At 37.6% G+C, this 13,249-nt stretch overlaps 1 protein-coding gene across 1 annotated transcript in view; it reads left to right on the forward strand.

Annotated features, from left to right (window-relative positions):
* The first annotated feature begins 11,011 nt into the window (after nt 1-11,011).
* Nucleotides 11,012-13,249, forward strand: part of CCNB3 (cyclin B3) — an 86,153-nt gene continuing 83,915 nt past the window's right edge. Inside the window, exon 1 of the mRNA XM_036996305.2 lies at nt 11,012-11,213. The gene's annotated coding sequence lies outside the window, so the exon portion shown is untranslated. The remainder of the gene's footprint in view (nt 11,214-13,249) is intronic.

The following is a 13,249-nucleotide window of genomic DNA, read 5'->3' on the forward strand; positions in this document are numbered from 1 at the left end:
TTGTCTTGTTTTGTTTCCGTTTCCAAATGGTGGGGACCCGCTTTCCGATGCATAGCTGTTCCAATCCATGTATGACTTGTTAGAGGTAAAACTTATTTTTTCTAGGTATTAAAAGAGCCTTTTGCCATGTATATTATATATATACATCCTCTGTCGGAGCTGGAGATGGGGCTGAGGAAACCAGGCAGTTAATCGGATTTTTTTTTCCTATCAGAAAACATCTGACAGAACATACTTAAATATAGCATTAACTGGTGACAAAATATTATCTTTCCCTCTGGATTGTACCTTTATGGGTGAATGGATGCCAAAAAAAGAGAAGAGGAAGGGGATTTGAAGCACGAGGCTTTTCAGGTTCCCTCTTAGCACTTGCAGGAATCCTCCGCTCAGCGCACAGCCTTAAGGGCTCCCCTGGTTTTATGGACATTAAAATGGGATGAAGACTGGCCTAGTCTTTGGCTTTGTCCCGTAGTTGCCCCGTGGGGACATCAGACTTAGACCTTCTGTGCCTATTGCTTTCAAGTCAAGGTGGAAGACTTGGGTGTTGAGTTCATGTGGCCACTAGGAGTGTGTAGCTACTTGGAAAATGCGTTTCCACACAGTGCAAGATCACCCCCCACAAAAGTTGATTTTGCCAAGGCATTCCTAAAATGAAAAGGGAAATTCCTTCTGTTAGAATCCCTTTCCATGATAAAAATGGCATTTTTGCTTGTGTTCTATTGATTGATACATTTCCTTAATAGCCCCCTCACAAAGATGTGTACAGGTGCAAGGAAAGCAGTGATTGTCCCAACTCTGTAAAGAGCCCTACAGTGTGGCTCCTGTACTTCGACACTTAGTAATCACTCCTAGGTGATGTTGGGGTGATTTTGGCAGTAGTGACGGTGTTGACAATAATAGCATGTTCAACAGCATGGGTCCTCTGAAATCTTCGGCAATTTTATATTCACCTTACTTTGGCACTTACCACATTTTGCCTTGTGTTGTAGTTATTTCATTATGAGCTTTGTCTTTCTAAACACAGAAATGCTTGAGGAGGATAATTGTGTTTTACTTATTTCCATTTACTCTCTGAGGGATAGCACTAGGTTCATGTACATTAGTAAGTGCTTAGGGTATTTACATAATTGAAAATTAGTGTGTACATCTGAAACTAATGTATTAACTATATCTCAATTTTAAAACAAGAAATAAATTGGTGGTGATGGTTGTTCAATAACTGCTTTTCCTAGAGCCATATAAAAGTCATAAAAATTCTTGGCTGTGGCCAACAATGTTTGACCACTTTGGTCCAAACTGCCTAGCTTATTACAATAATTTCCTGACTGCTTCTACTGAGTCTTTTCTTGCCACTCTTCAACAGAATTTCTTGAAGAACCAATATATTTTATTAGCCACTGTTTTCTATAATCACTTTATTGAAAAATAATCCAAATGTCACATAATTAACCCATTTAAAGTGTACAATTCAATGATTTTTTAGTATATTCACAGAATTGTGCAGCCATCACCATATTCAATTTTAGAACATTTTCATCACCAAAAGAAGAAAACTCATATTGAATACTTATCATACCCCTTAGTTATGATACCCTAGCTCCCCCAGTTCTCTCCCTCCGGAGTGTTAGGCAACCACTTATCTACTTTCTGTCTCTACAGAGTTGCCTGTTATGGGCATTTACTATAAATGGAATCATGCAATATGTGGTCTTTTGTGACTGTCTTCTTTCACTTAGCATTAATTTTCCCAGTAAAGAGTTGTGATGATACGTGTGAAGTGTTGTTTGTGAAAGAATCTCATTAGAGCCTCAGTTCCCAGGGTTTTTACTGGGGGCTGGTCATGCAGTCACCCTCTTCCTTGCACATAACAAAACCCAAAGTACCAGTAGAAAAGCTGATCACCACAAATCATATTGTTTGCACAGTTAAGGTAGAGTGAGCTACTCTTATCAGTTAGGGTGGTGGGAACCCTTCCCCAATTCAATGATCCTAGTCAAGGCCCAAATTTACCAGCAGGATTTTCAAAGAATAGCATTCTCAGGCTTGTTATGTTAACTCTTTTCTACACAGATTTTGATAGGGATTTCATTGATTCCATAGATAACTTTGTGGAGGATTGCCATCTTAACTATATTAAGTATTATAATCAGTGAACATGGGGATGTCTTTATAGTTATTTAGGTCTTTAATTTCTCTCGATGTCTTGTGGTTTTCAGCATATAAGTCTTGTACTTCTGTTAAATTTATTCTAAGTATTTTACTTTGATCCCTTGGTAAGTGGAATTTTCTTAATTCAATTTTCAGATTGTTCTTGGCAAGTGTATAGAAATACAATTGAGTTTTGTATGTTGATCTTGTATCCTATAACCTTGAACTCATTTACTAGCTCTAATAGTGTTCTTATTTTTGTGAATTCTGTAGCCTGTTAATATGGTGAATTACATGGATTGATTTTTTTCAACCAGTCTTCCATCCCCAGAATAAACTCCACTTGGTCATGGTGTATAATACTTTTTATATATTGCTGCATTCTGTTTGCTAATATCTTGCTAAAGATTTTGCAGCTACTTTTATGAGGACTGTTGGTCTTTAGAGTTCTTTTTTTCATACTGCCTTTGTATGGTTTTGGTATCCTGGTAAAAGCATTCTCATATAAGTTGGGAAGTTTTCCCTCCCCTTCTGTTTTCTGGGAGAGATAGTCTAGAATTGGTGTTAATTATTTTCTAAATGCTTGGTTTAATTCTCCAGTGAAGTTAGCTGGGCCTGGAGACTGTTTTTTACATTTTAAAATTACAAATTGAATTTCTTAAAAATTTTGGAGCTATGCAAATTATTCATTTCATACTGGGTGTATTGTGGTTGTAATTTCCAACAAATTTGTCCATTTCAATTAAGTTGTCAAATTTATGTGTATATACTTCCTTCAGTAGGGTCTGCAGTGATATCCTTTGTTTCATTCTGATAGTGCTAATATGTGTCTTTTTTCCTTGTCAATTTTGCTAGAGGTTTGTCAGTTTTATTGATCTTATCAAAGAACCAGCTTTTTGCTTTATTGATTTTCACTATTGGTTTTTCTGTTTCTTTTTTTCTAAAGCATAGGAGCTATTTCACTTGCATCATAGGATCAGTTTTTATTGAAGTATAGTTGACACAATATTATATTAGTTTTAGGTGTACAACAGTGATTCAACAATAATATACATTAAAATGCTCACCACAATAAGTGTAGTTACCATCTGTCACCATAAGAAGTTATTACAATATTATTTATTATTTATTATTTATAATAATATATGAATAATATAATACTGTACTTTTCATCCCTGTCAGTTACTTGTTTTATAATTGGAAGTTTGTACCTCTTTATCCCCTTCACCTATTCTGCCCATCCCTCCATTCTCCCCTTCCTATGGCAACCACTAACCTATTCTCGGTGTTTATGAGTCTATTTCTGTTTTGTTTGTCTTTAGATTCCATATATCATATTTCACAAATTTCGATACATTGTAGTTTCATTTTCATTCAGTTCAGTGTATTCTTTGATTTGCTGTAAGACTTGCTGTTTGATGGATGAGATATGTTGTTCAGTTTCCAAGTGTTTGGGGATTTTCTGCTATTTTTGTTATTGATTCCATTGTGGTCAGAGAACACACTCAGTTATGATTTAAATTACTTTGTATTTGCTGAGGTTTGTTTTATGATTGAGGGTATGGTCTATTTTGGTAAGTGTTCCATGGGAGCTTGAAAAGAATGGGTATTCTGCTGTTATTTCATGGGGTGCTCTATAAAGATCAATTAGATTCTGTTTGTTGATGGTATTGTTGAGTTCTTTTATATCCTTGCTGATTTCTCCTTTCAGTTCTATCAGATTTTGCTTCATATATTTTGCAGGTCTATTGGTTGATGCATACATGTTTAGGATTGCTGTGTCTTCTTGGTGGATTGACCCTTTTGTCATTATAAAATATTACCCTCTGTCCCTGGTAATTTACTCTGCTCTGAAGTTTACTTCATCTGGTATTTTTTTTTATTTTGGTATTATTAATGTACAATTAAATGAGCAACATTATGGACACTAGACTCCCCCTATTATCAAGTCCCCACCACATACCCCATTACAGTCACTGTCCATCAGCATAGTAAGATGCTATAGAATCACTACTTGTCTTCTCTGTGTCTACTGCCTTCCCTGTATCCCCACCCCCTGCTACAATATGTGTGATAATCATAATATCCCTTTTTCCCCCTTATCCCTCCCTTCCCACCCATCTTCCCCTTTGGTAACTGTTAGTCCATTCTTGGGTTCTGTGAGTCTGCTGTTGTTTTGTTCCTTCAGTTTTTACTTTGTTCTTATACTTCACAGATGAGTGAAATCATTTGGTACTTGTCTTTCTCCACCTGGCTTATTTCACTGAGCATAATACCCTCTAGCTCCATCTATGTTGTTGCAAATGGTAGGATTTGTTTTCTTCTTATGGCTGAATAATATTCCATTGTGTATATGTACCACATCTTCTTTATCCATTCATCTATTGATGCACACTTAGGTTGCTTCCATTTCTTGACTATTGTAAATAGTGCTGTAATAAACATAGGGGTGTATATGTCTTTTTGAAACTGGGCTCTTGCATTCTTAGGGTAAATTCCTAGGAGTGGAATTCCTGGGTCAAATGGTTTTTCTATTTTGAGTTTTTGAGGAACCTCCATACTGCTTTCCACAATGGTCGAACTAATTTACATTGCCACCAGCAGTGTAGGAGGGTTCCCCTTTCTCCACATCCTCGCCAACATTTGTTGTTGTTTGTCTTTTGGATGGTGGCCATCCTAACAGGTGTGAGGTGATATCTCATTGTCATTTTAATTTGCATTTCTCTGATGATTAGTGATGTGAAGCATCTTTTCATGTGCCTGTTGGCTATCTGAATTTCTTCTTTGGAGAACTGTCTATTCAGCTCCTCTGCCCATTTTTTACTTGGCTTATTTGCTTTTTGTTCGTTGAGGTGCATGAGCTCTTTATGTAATTTGGATGTCAACCCCTTATCAGATATGTCACTTATGAATATATTCTCCCATACTGTATGGTGTCTTTTTGTTCTACTGATGGTTTCCTTTGCTGTACAGAAGCTTTTTAGTTTGATACAGTCCCACTTGTTCATTTTTACTTCTGTTTTCCTTGCCCGGGGATATATGTTCATGAAGAAATCGCTCATGTTTATGTCCAAGAGATTTTTGCCTATGTTTTTTTCTAAGAGTTTTATGGTTTCATGACTTACATTCATGTCTTTGATCCATTTTGAGTTTACTTTTGTGTATGGGGTTAGACAATAATTCAGTTTCATTCTCTTAGATGTAGCTGTCCAATTTTGCCAACACCAGTTGTTGAAGAGGCTGTCATTTCCCCATTGTATATCCATGGCTCCTTTATCATATATTAATTGACCATATATGCTTGGATTTATATCTGGGCTCTCTATTCTGTTCCACTGGTCTGTGGGTCTGTTCTTGTGCCAGTACCAAATTGTCTTGATTACTGTGGCTTTGTAGTAGAGCTTGAAGTCAGGGAGCATAATTCCCCCTGCTTTATTCATCCTTCTCAGGATTACTTTGGCTATTCGGGGTCTCTTGTGGTTCCATATGAATTGTAGAACTATTTGCTCTAGTTCATTGAAGAATTCTGTTGATATTTTGATAGCTATTGCATTGAATCTGTAGATTGTTTTAGGCAGGATGGCCATTTTGACAATACTAATTCTTCCTATCCATGAGCATAGGATGTGTTTCCATTTATTGGTTTCTTCTTCAATTTCTCTCATGAGTGTCTTGTAGTTTTCAGAGTATAAGTCTTTCACTTCCTTGGTTAGGTTTATTCCTAAGTATTTTATTCTTTTTGATGCAGTTGTGAATGGAATTGTTTCCGTGATTTCTCTTTCTGCTAGTTCATTGTTAGTGTATAGGAATGCAACAGATTTCTGTGTATTAATTTTGTATCCCACAACGTTACTGAATTCAGATATTAGATCTAGTAGTTTTGGAGTGGATTCTTTAGGGTTTTTTGTGTACAATATCATGTCATCTGCAAATAGTGACAGTCTGACTTCTTCTTTACCAATCTGGATGCCTTGTATTTCTTTGCTTTGTCTGATTGCTGTGGCTAGGACCTCTAGAACTATGTTGAATAAAAGTGGGGAGAGTGGGCATCCTTGTCTTGTTCCCAGTCTTAAAGGAAAAGCTTTCAGCTTCTCGCTATTAAGTATAATGTTGGCTGTGGGTTTATCATATATGGTGTTTATTATGTTGAGGTACTTGCCCTCCATACCCATTTTGTTGAGAGTTTCATCTGGTCTTAATATTGCTGCTACTGCTTTTTTTTCTTTTTAGAAATTAATGTATGTATAGTATATCTTTTTCCACCTTTCAATTTTCACCTTACTCACATCATTATATTTGAAGGGAGTTTCTTGCTGACAACATAGTGTTGGATCATGTTTTTTTTTTTGAAAATTCACTTTGGCAGTCTCTCTTTTCATTCCTTTACTTAAAATGATTTACATTTAATGTGATTATTGATCTTGTAGGGCTAAATTTCACCATTTTATTTTTTGTTTCCTGATTATTCCTTCTGTTTCTCATTTATATGTTTTCTTTTTCTTGACTTCCAGTCCATTACTTGAACATTTTTGATTTCCACTTTGATGCGTCTATGGTGTTTTTGAGTATATCTCTCTATACAGCTTTTTTAGTGCATTTTTGAGGTATTACATTACCTATTACACAGCTTATCACAGTCTACTGGAGTTGGCATTTTATATGTTTGAGAGGGGTGTGGAAACTTTTCCTGCCTTTACCCTCCTCTATTTATATTGCTGTTCTAAACATTTCCTCTACATACACTGAGAACCACATCAGTCAGTGATACAATTTTTACTATAGCTGTCAAAAATAATTGATAAAACAACATCAGGAGGAGAATCTATTGTATCTACCTATATTTTTGTTTTTTCCACCTTCTCTCATATAGTACAAGATTCCTCTTATTACCATTTGTTTCTACTTTGTGAACTTTCTATTCTTTTAAAGTCGGAATCTGAGAATGACTTGATTTCCCCTTCACTCCTGAAGGATATTTTCCTTGGACATGGAATTCTGAGTTGACAGCTCTTTGCTTTTAGTACAGCAAGTACTTTGCTTTTAGGAAAATACTGTGTCATTCCTTTCTGGCCTGCATGGTTTCTGATGAGAAAGTCATTGTCATTCAAAAAAATTTTGCCCTATTAGAAAGGTGTCACTTCTTTCTTGCTGCTCTCAAGGTTTTGTTCATTGTCTTTTAGTTTTCAGAAGTTTAATTATGATGTGCCTTTATTTGAATTTCTTTGGGTTTATCCTGTTTGGGGTTTGCTTAGCTTCTTGAATCTGTAGGTTTACATATCTTTCAAATTTGGGAAATTTTCAGCCTTATTTCTTGGAATAAGCATTTTTTGTAGGAAAGATTACCACAAATAGAATCTCTGGGGAAAAGGCTTCAAATGTTTAAAATTCACTAGGTATTGTCAAATAACCCTCCCAAAGTTTAGGGCCTCACAAAGTTTTACTCCTGCTGAGTGAATGAAAGTGCTGTTCATCCACCCACTTACTAACAGAAGTTATTAATTTGTTAAACAAAAACAATGCATTGCTGTTTTAATCTGCTTTTTTTAGTGAAATCGAACACATTTTCATATTTATTGACCGTTTGCATTTCTTCTCTAATTGTTCATTTTCTTTCCAACTTTTTTGATTGGTGGTTCATCTTTTTCTTATTGATCATGAAGCTCTCTTTGCACATTTTGTAAATTATTCATTTGTCATTTGTGCTGCCAATGTTTTTTGTCAGTTTGTTGTTAGGTAGTTTTAATTTAAGTATAGTTGATATACAACATTATATTGGTTTCAAATATACAGCACAGTGATTCCACAGTTACACACATTATTAAATCCCTACTCCAACTAATGCAGTTACTGTCTGTCAACATAGATGTTAGAGAACTATTGACTATATTCTCCATGCTGCACTTCCATCCATGTGACCAATTTATATTATGATTGAGATTTTTGTGCCTCTTTATCCCCCTCCCCCAACCCCTCCTCCATGGTAACCACCAGTCACTTCTCAGTGTCTATGAGTCTATTGCTGTTTTGTTCACTTTGTTTTGTTTTGTTTTTAGTCCTTGTTTTTGTTTGTTTTGCTGAACAGCAATTTAAAATTTTTAGCTACTAAAATTTAGAGGCTTTTGCTAGTTTTAGATTTTTTGACCTGTTTAGAAAAGTTTTATCTTCAGTAAAATTATAAAAATATTCTTTTACATTTAGTATTCCCATGTTTTCATTTTCACAATTAAGTATTGGATCCATCTGGAATATATTTTGATGGAAAAGTGAGGTAGATAATAGCAGATCTCTTCTATGAGGATTTAATTCAGGGAGGTAGTGAGGGGGAGAAAGGAGAGTTTATGAGAATGTTGTATGCCTGGAAGGAGGGAAATATTGGAAAATGGTAGAATCAAAGGGCTGTCTCGTCTTTTCTCAGCATTCTCTTTGAGTGCTGACCAAAGGAAAGATTAAGTCAACTGGGATTGTGAAGAACAAATTTAAAATTTTTTGGAAAAAAATAATTTTTACTCAATAAATTTTTTGTTTTTGTGAAAAGCTGGGAAGAAATAGGGAAAATGAAGTTATCTTGTGATTTTTGTGTTGCTGTTTTGGTGGATGGAGCTTTTCCTCTCTTGACTAAAGAAGACTTACAGTGACTTGTGTTGATACTTTAGTTCCCTCATAGTGCATCCCAGTGGGACAATTGTCTACAGTGACGACCCTTAAAGGAAGATACTCATTTACTTAGCATATTTTTCAATCACCTGTCAAGGAGGCAGGTATGGAGTAATGCTTATATTTGGTCTGTGGAACTAGACTGCTTGGGTTAAAATCCTAGTCCAATAACTTACTAGCTGTATGATCTTGACAAGTTACTAAACTTCTCTGTACTTCAAGCTCCTCTTCTGCAGAATGGGGATATTAACACCTCATTGTATTATTGTGAGCATCAGAACAGGGTCAAACATATAGTAAGCAATTGGTTAATGTGAAATATTAATCTAATCACTGGAGATAGAGCACAATACACATGTTCCTTTTAGTTATGGACCTTGCATTCTTAAGTGAAGAGATAGGATAAAAATTACAAATAATAATAATTACTCTGAAGGAATTGTAAAAGGCTGAGATAGAGTATAAGGGAGTGGGAGGGGCATCCTATTTTAGATAACATGGATGGCCAGGGAAGGCCTCTTTGAAGAGGGAAATTGAAGCTGAGACCTGAAACATAAGAAAAAACAAGTATTTTTTAAAATGGAAGGAAGAATGTTCCAGACACTGGAAACATCATTTACAAAGATCCCAAAGAGAGGGAATTTTGGTATATTCAAAGCTTTGAAAGAAGACCATTGTGGTCGGAATGGAGTGAATGAGAAAGAGAGTGTTATGAGATGAGGTTGTTGAGATAGGACTTTATAGACCAGAGTAAGGAGTTTGAATTTTAAGTTCTGTGGGAAACCACTAAAAAAGGAGATGCACACGATATAATTTTTCTTTTTAAAAGAGAATGATTTTGTTATTGTGTTGTATTTGCATCAGAGAAGGGCAAGGCTGGAAAGAGAGAGAGAAACTTGGAGGCTCGTCACAGTGGTCCAAACAGTAGTGGATTTGGAGAGAAGTGGATAGATACGAGATACATTTTTGAGGTGCAATCAACTGAATTTGCTGAAGGATTGGATATAGGAGGGTAGGGTACTGGAAAAGAGTTTGAATCAAAGATGATATTGAGGTTTCTGTCTTGATTAATAGGTTTGATGTGGTACCAGTTTCTGAAATGGGGGACATTGGAAGAAGGATCAGGTTTGGTGAGAGTTGTGGACATGGTGAATTTGAGATGTCTATTAGAGATCCAAATGGAGATATGGAGTAGTCAGCTGGATTTATGAATCTGGAGTTCAGGAACAGCTTTTAGATGATATTTAAAATTGTGGATCTCGATGAGATAACCTAGGGAGGTTAAAAAGAGAAGAGCACCTGGATCATGTGAATATTTTACCTTTAATGTAGAAGCTGTGAGATACTAAAAGGAGAATGGGTTGGTAATAAAGGTAGGGATGTAGTTCAGTGGTAGAGTATCTGCTATATATGCAGGAAGCCCTAGATTTTATCCCTAGTGTCTCCATTTTCTTTTTGCCTCCTCAGAGGACAGGGCATGGCTAGATATTCTTTTGTCAATTACTCACATATATTTTTTCTAGTTCCTGGAACGAAGCAGGTGCTCAATAAATATTTGTTGAATGAACGAATTAATGAATGAAATGAATGAGACTATCTGAGCTGCAGGAACTGCTTTGCCACAATGTAGTGTTTATGATATTGGGCAGTTCGCAAGTTACAGTTTTGTTCATTGTAAAATGGCAATAATAAAAATACCCATCTTTTTGGACAGGTTTAAAACGATAAAATATTTATAGCAAGTAGCACAGAACTGGTGCTCAATTAATATTAGCTACTGTTATCTCCTTGCATGTCAGGTGCTTATCCATAAAACAGGCACTAATTTCTGACCTGTTTCTCTCGCAAGGCCATTCATTTGCGAAGCTAGCAGGAGTCAAGTAACACTTTGACTCTACAAAGTGTTATTAGTATTAATGTTTTAATTGGTCTGACTCTACATTATGCAGCCTCTCTCCCCATTCTCCCGCAGAATTACTTAAAAGGAAACGCGTCTTTAAAGAGAACCAGTACTGCTGCATGCCAGCCCAGCCTGGTCCAACCGATAGTACTGGAAACCCCACCCCAATGCGTAGTCGCGGAGTTCAATTTTAAAATACTCTGCCCCGCCCTTCCTTGCTAGGCGAGCACACGTCACAACTGTGCGCGCTTATTGGCTCCTGCTGGCCAATCACCACTGCGCTTTCTCCTGTGGCTGTAATTTTCAAAATTCGTTCCTGGGCCGCTTGGAAGGGTCTCAGGCCAGGTTGAGGACACGGATCGCTACAATACAGAACTCCGCTCATTGCCCGGGCCTCTCCTGGCCTAGAAGTGCATCGGTGGTTTTTCCTGTTATGCCCTCCATCTCGATGTGAGGCAGGCGCCTTTGGTCTTGTACTGCCCGCTCGAATGTTCTGCTCTGACGTATGCAGGTAGGTCCCTGAACATCACTCCAGCCCCTTGCTACATGCTGTCTTCTCTTGGCAGGATGCGCGGCGTCCTTGCCACGAAACCTTTGTTTTGTTTCCTTCTGCTGTCAGTCAGCAGTCTGTACGAGGTTGGGCAGGGAGTGTGTATTAAGAGGATGAAACTGTCAAACGAGACTGGGTCCCAGCTTTTAGATGAAGCGATCAGTACACATACCTGAATCAGAGTACATTTACAAAACACCTTTTCACAAGTGACAATGTGTAGGGTCAATTTTATCCATAAGATTTGTTTAAGTCGGAGACTGCTACTTGAGGGATGTCTTTTGAACTACAGGTTGGAGGACATGAAGGAGGATGGAAATGCGTCCTCTTGTTATCCCTTTTATTTCCACCAGCTTTCTTCTATCCCTGCCTCCAACCCCTGCAGCTCTGGCTTCCCCACTGCTCTCCGCTATGGTCCACTTAGAAGCCTAGAATGTTAGAGGTGGAAGAGACCCTAGAACAGTGCTTAGATATTGACGTGCATACAAATCATCTGGGGTTATTGTTAACTTGCACGTTTGGTAGGCCTGGCTTGGGGACTGTGATTTTAAATTGCTTAACAAGCTCCCAGGTGATGCTAATGTTGCTGGTCCATTGAGCACAGTTTGAATAGCTAGGAGGCTCTGATCCCATTGCCTCATTTTATTAGGTGAGCCTAGAGAGGGAAAAGGGATTTTCCCTGAGTCACAGAGCCAGCTAGGGTGAGGGTCAGAACTAGATCCTAGGTATCCTTCCCAGCCCAGTGCTTCTTTCATTGACACCGTACTGCTTTCTCTCCCCCCAGTATCTTTCTGTCTGTAAGCTGCCTTTATATGTAAAATGGGGTTGCTGCTGTTTCCTGTAGACTATCTTGAGCTATACTTTTGAAGTCCAAGTAACTGGGCTTCTAAACGAGCCACCTTGCCCGGTGTGGGTTTCAGCACCAGTCCTGGGATGCTCAGTGGAGTCTCCAGCATTATCAGTGTGTATGTTGGGGACATGGAAAGTCTGGAAAGTGGAAAGGATTCTAATTTTCTTGTCCAAGTGAAACTCAGGGTTCTGTAGGTGGTAAAAGACAAGAACTGTTCTGCAGAGAGTGTCCTTTTATGAAAGCATGTTTTTGGTGGTGTCAGTCCCCTCCCCCCTCCTCCTGGCAGGGAAATTGTTAAGTCATTGTGTGTGTTCTCCAAATCAACTGATTAGTGTTCAGAATAATGAAGGTGGTATATGACCATCATCACCTGAATAACCTTATTTTCTCTGAGGTTTAGTTAACCTGTGATGTCATCAGCTGGAAGTTTTCTAACCTGTTGACTCCAGTCTATTTTTCCCTTTCCTTTGAAAGATAAAGCTTTCAGAACACGAGTCTTTGGTCATCTATAAAAAAGTCATATGAGGTGTGAATAATACTAGTGGAGTAAGTGGTTTTCATACAGTACAGTTAAGGGTGGGCGCACCCAATTTATCTTTATTGATGCTTGGCTGCGTTTTGAGGGATCAGATGGAAAATAGGTTTGGATTTGGGAGAAGAGAAAGTGAGTAAGATGCACCTGCCATGAATTAGGCTTCATGCATAAAAATTTACTTTCGAGCTGCATGATACCTCTGCAAAGTAAGTGGTAGTATAGCTCTTTTCCAAATGAGGAAACTGAGGCTTAAAGATGCTAACTTGGCTGGTTTAGAAGCCTAATTGCTTTTTTTTTTTTTAAAAAAAAAGATCTGTACTCATTATTTCTCCTCACACTACCACACACCTTTCATTTTGGACTGTGGACTGTTTTGGAATGCTTTTGAGTATGTTCGGGGAGACATTGTGCATATGTATTTGTGCATGTATTCATGGTATTTTAGAAAGAGTCCTGGAAAGTACTGGGTGATCTATGCTGCTTAATAGTTTGTCCTGTGTGGTAAGTCACTTAACACACTTGGGACTATAAAATGGAAATAACTGTACTTGCCCTGCTTACCTCACAGTTTTGTTATGAGGGTCAACTGAGGTAATGAATGGGAAGGTACAT

The sequence above is a fragment of the Manis javanica genome, chromosome X (assembly GCF_040802235.1).
Source record: "Manis javanica isolate MJ-LG chromosome X, MJ_LKY, whole genome shotgun sequence".
Taxonomy (NCBI): domain Eukaryota; kingdom Metazoa; phylum Chordata; class Mammalia; order Pholidota; family Manidae; genus Manis; species Manis javanica.